We start from the raw sequence: 6054 nt of genomic DNA, 5'->3' as shown, positions 1-6054 counted from the left end.
ACCATCACTTGTAAGTATCTCCATCACCAATAATGTTGAGCTATATATAGAGATACTATATATGCATGCGTCTTAAAAGAGAGCTCTTCCATGTTGCCTGGCTGATTATTTCATCTAAATACATTAAAAGCAACATTCATTTACTTTGCTTAATTTATTTATTTTTGAATGGGACATATTATCTACTTTTATTAGACTAATCACAATCACCGTATCAATATAATCATGATACAACATTATATAGTCTATTGTTCGTCCATTTGTCAAAACCATTTATGATAACTCGTTCTATTAACAGTTGTATGAATAACACCACAATCAATTGTAGGAAATTTTTTTATCTTTGAAGGGAAGTTTAAATAGAACTAAATGGTTTGATTGCATAGTAGTATCATCACTGCATGGCCTTGTGCTATACGACCGCTTCATATCTTGACTATATGGTTGCTACCTCATCATTGTTGGAGTTTATCGCTTATTCTTGGTCAATTGATAATTCCAGATCATGACTTTACTTATGCTTTTTATAATTCTACATCATGACTTATTAACACTTTTCTTGATGATGTGATAGATTATCTCCCATTATTGACAAAGTTTATGCGTACTTGGGAGCTTGGTGTTGAGCTCGGTGCCATGCTTGTTATCATCATATTGCACCCTTTGTTAGTATTAGTGCTTTGGTATTTCATGGCACTATGGTTGTTATCGTCCTATTGCACCCTCGTCGTTCGTCATTGGTGCTATGGTTGTTATCATCTCATTGTACCCTCATCGTCAGTGGTGCTATAATTGTTATCATCTTATTGCACCCTCATCGTCACTGGTGCTATGTTTGTTATCGTCTCATTGAACCCTCGTATCGTCTTGTTGTATGTACCTGTGGCATCATTATTTGTTTCTCTGTCATCTTTAGAGTGGCATCGCGAACATCTCTAAGGAAAATGTGATGTGATTATTTCTAACCTTCACGTCTCGAAATGTTTCTTGAGTTGATATTGTTTACAAGATGAAAGTCACATCAAGCAGTGTGTACAGGGGCTCAAAGCCGATGTGATGTGGGGTTCTAAGATATTCAATCGAGTCGCCCAACCCTACACAACCTTTTTCATGAGTATGGAAGAGCCCGAGAGACTATCTTTCATTCCCCCCTGGGCCCCGCTGTCTATTGCGCTATGCAGTTGCTTTAACACCTCATGATGCAGCGCTGCAATTGACGATGGCTACGGAACACACCTCCCTATTCTCAACGTAAGTCCTCTACGTGATCAGGACTCGGGACTCAAAACTCGTGAGGACTGGTCCTCCTCCATGAAAGCTATGCAGGGTTACACAAGTGCAGGCCATGTGCGAGGGCTACATGAGTACTGAACAGGATCGTTTTGCACATGCTTCCGATTGGACTCATGACAGCCATGCAAATAGGAAGAGCACGATGAGAAAATCTCTACATGTAAATTGTTTGCACAAGTGTGAGGAGCAATCCTAGCAAGAGCCGACGGGGGTCGTCTAGATGCATCCAAGTCTTTTGTGTTTCCTCCACAGTCTGAATACAAACCGTATTGTCTCCCAAGTCTAAAGAATCCGCACCCGCAGCGGTAGATGCCAAGAGCAGCACAGGAAGCGAGCAACAAAAGCAGTCTCGTTCATATATATAGCAGGAACAACTAACAGACATCGACTTAAGACAAAAGCCTCCAATATTTTAGGTTATTTTGTTTCCCAAAATAGTGACACTTTAATTTATTAGCCACAAAAACTAATGAAACCCTGTGACGGTTGGCAACACATGGAGGAGAAACAGTGCTATGGTTGACAGCACGACCACAAATAGTGCTATATTAAATGTTATTTTAAGAATAACGAATGACCTGGCATTAAAATTGTTGGCGGCTTGTATTTTTAGAGTTGCTTTTGGATGCTCATAAAAGCTAAGAGGTCATGCACATTGATGGTGTCTGCATGTCTCAGCTAGCTCAGTTATTCATAGTTCGATAATAAGTTTTTGCATCGTTTTGATCGTGCTCAATTGTTGTTTTATTTAGTCAAAAATCTACTTATCTTTGAACAACCTTTGATCAATAGATTTGGCATGTGGCGTTCGGCCTTCGTCATCACTAGGGATTGGCCTAGAGCCACCTTGACCTTGCCATCTTTAGGTTGTATGTTTGAGCATCAATTCTTGTAACTTGTTTCTACCTCAATGATAGCAGGGTCATACCACTTGATGCGATTTATAGCATGAATGATACTGATCTCATTGCAATTTGTCATAAAATACTCGTTTTATGTGATCTACACTAATGTGTGTGATGGTTTTGATGGGAATCATCAACGTAGAGATGACAAGATTTACCCAGCCATTATCTATACTAACTAGTCATTGTCTTGAGGTTTTGTAGATTTTGCACAAAACTAGCATCTCTAATGTCATGGTACGTAAAGCCATGATGGTGATTATTATTTTACACATTTTATTTGATTTGAAGAAGACGTCTCTGATGCCATGGTACGTAAAACCATGATGATTGATATTTTCAAGCTTTTCAGAGCGTCTCTTATGCCATGGTGAATATCGTGATGCCATGGTACGTAAAGCCATGATGATTGGTATTGAAAGCATCTCTGATGCCATGGTATGTAAAGCCATGATGATTGCTATTTCAAATTTTTTCTAAGCGTCTTAATGCCATGCATGGTGAACACCATGATGTCATGGTACGTGAAGCCATGATGATGACAATTGTTAGTTGAGATCTCGAGGGTCCCAATGTATTTATTACATGCCGACTTTGTATATATTTGTGCACAAGTGATACCATTGATGTTACGTTTGTTTCTATGTAATCTACACATGTGATTGCATCGGCATAACGTTTGTTTCTGTGTCGTCTCTAGAGCGGCGTCGTGAACCGTCTCTAAGGATAATGTGATGTATTTATTTCTAACCTTCACGTCTTGATATGTTTCTTGAGTTGATGTTGTTTATAGGATGAAAGACACGTCAAGAAATGTGTACATGGGAATCAAAGGTATTGAAGCGGCTCAAACATATTGAAGAATTTGCATCAATTCAATTGTATGTATAGGGTTCTTAAAGACCCTTGAAAGGGCACATTGTAAAACAGGAGTGATGAAGCTCCTTTGAACATTGTAAATACATATTTAAAACATTTCAATAAAACGGTGGGTATATATAGAGCTGTGGGTTTTTCCCTTGAGCCCCCAAGGGTTTTTTCATCCACAATTAGGGACCTTCATTTGAGTGGGGATGTTGAGCTATATATAGTATCTCTATATATAGCACCCTGGTCCTCTCTATATAAACACATCTCGTGTGATCAGTTGGTACACTTTGGGGTTTGAAGATATGGAGTCGTCTCTCTCTTTTCTTGTCTGCTAGCGTTCTCTCCCTACGCTTCAACAAATAAAGGGTGTAATGTTCTCTTGATCTTTTGAGTCCATTCTCTATTATGATTTCCCATGGTTACGGGATGTTTCATCTCTTGTACATCACCCTAATCATGCTCCATCATATGAAATCTATCCCATCAGTCAGTGTGCCCTATTTTCAATCTTTTCACATACCTATCTTGTGCACACACTAATGATTAATGATTATGATTTTTTTCTACATGTGAGAGGTTATTACACCACCATTTCATGTCGACTACCTAGAGAGCATTTTCAGGTTTGCTACCCTAGGTCATGTATGTTTGCGCCCTAGCCGCATTTATGCTAGCGGGTTCCCCTTCCTATCCATAGGATCACTCCCACCTTGAGATGATGCTTGGAGATGTTCAGGCTATGTGTGGTGTAGAGGCCACCCCATATCGTATGTCATTTCCAGCCATCAATGCATTAGTATATACTGGTGCTTGAATGAATGAAGTTAGTTATTCCACTTACAAGAAATCTATGAATTAGTCTTTAGCATCGGCAATATCTGTTATCAAAGGATGCAACAAAAACCCAACAGCAATATTGGGAGTGGTTAGCTGGAATGTGATAGTAAATGGATTTTCATGTTCTCATCAATCTATATGCATACCAGATGAACATATGAATGAAACAATGATTCTTGGAATCTCATGGATGTGGACATACAAGGCAGTACCAGATTGGGACACCAACCAACTCAAGCTATCACTTAAAGGAGGACAACTCTTAGTTCCAATTGCACAGAGCAAAGAGGAATGGAAAAGAGGTCACCCACAAAAGAAACCAAGGAATAATTAATCTACGTCAACCTCTAGACAAGCAAATGCTACAAGCAGCATGCAAGGAGTCAGGCAATTTTGGGTACCAAAAGAAAAAATCAAGGACAATCCGTCTCAAATTTGGTTGTCCAGAAACTCATCTACAATACTGACAGATGTTTCACATCTAACAACTCAAAGAAAAACATCTTGTGGAAGAGAAACTAGCACTAGGTGGGTTTGGAAACCAAAGGAGCATTTCTCTTCTCCACAAGCTATAAAGTTGTTGAATCAAAGGAAAGTTAAATCTCAAAAAACTCCACCACAACAGTTTGCCCATTGGAGTTCATCCAATTTACATTGGCATGATTCGAACTTTGCCAATTAGCTCTCTACAGATAATCTATTTTTCCTCTGTTGCATTACTTTGGGTCCACCTAGTAAGAAATAGAACTTTGAGGGCTCTTTGTTCGCGGTCTTGTTCATTATGTCCCTTATTGTGACCACTCACAAGGTTGAGCTCTTTCTCCAATACCTCTACACCTATGACAACATTGTTGTCCAGGCCAGCTGACTCTTGATCAATAGGCTCAAATTGAGAGCATCTTGCAACATTTTGAGAGTGCTTATATCAGAAGCAAATAATAAGTGATTGTGTGCAGATCATGTACTTGTCCACCAAAGTGTCCAGCATAACCTCACAATGTATGACTTCCACCTCTTTAGCATGCCACTCTCTATCAAGAAGCTTGTCATAGAAGCAAGTGTCTAGAGATTTTCATACTAGCATTGTCTTTGCAACAAGTATGCGGCAGATGTGAAATAGTTCCACAAATAAACTTATAGGATAGAAATTAGCAATCTTCACCAATTTGGTGGGTACAAAATTTTGTAGGGACTTTTGCACATTCCTAAACAACTTACTTTGAAGAGCTTCACACATTGTGATGTTTGGGACTTGCCAGTCAATAAAACTACAATTGGTAGGGAGAGGGACGTTAACCAAGGTACCTTTTTTATTTCTCTAGTTGAGCTGGTAGAAGTTCTTGCAGAAGAAAATTCCCTCATCTACAAGGCTCTTACTAGCTCTTCCAACATACTGTAAAACACTAATATGAGCATGGATTACATATATGAGACCTACAATACACTCAGCTGGCTCCCATTCCTTGTATGATGAAGGATAGACATCTGCACTAGCCCCTCATCTACAAGGCTCTTGCTAGTTCTTCCAACATACTGTAAAACACCAATGTCATCATGGATTACAGATATAAGACCTACAATACACTCAATTGGCTCCCATTCCTTGTATGATGAAGGATAGACATCTGCACTAGCAATAACCAAAACAAAGAGACCACTTAGTCTAACAATTTAATAGAATTTAGGAATACTTTAGAGAACTAGATCTACCTCGTTTAATATAGTACTACCTCTTCAAAAAGAAAACAAATTAAGAGACCAACAAGGTATGAAGGAAAAATACAGAAGGAAGCCTAAGAAAGCTCTTACATTTGCATCATGGATGATAAACTAGTGCCACCATTTTCAATCACGCCAGAGTGATTGTAGACATGCTCAATGAAATCTTCCTTAACACTTTTCTTGCTGACCTCCAACTTTGAAATCTAGCACTCATGCTTGCCATGCTGAATGAAATAAATTTGTTGTATAGAATCTTTTCATTCTTGAATTACATAAGAAGTCAAAAGCCTTTGGATATCATCTGATGTTGCTATTGACTATCTATATTGATGGAGTTTGAGATGGTGATAGAGCGTATGGTGCTACTTGGCCTCCTTGGCAGACTAATGGTGAGGCTAGCTGGGGAGAGAGGACAACAACCCCTAGA

This window comes from Adiantum capillus-veneris, chromosome 5 (genome assembly GCF_014529385.1).
Source record: "Adiantum capillus-veneris isolate H3 chromosome 5, ASM1452938v2, whole genome shotgun sequence".
Classification (NCBI taxonomy): Eukaryota; Viridiplantae; Streptophyta; class Polypodiopsida; order Polypodiales; family Pteridaceae; genus Adiantum; species Adiantum capillus-veneris.
The sequence above is the reverse complement of the archived record's forward strand: the minus strand, read 5'-3'. Positions refer to the sequence as shown.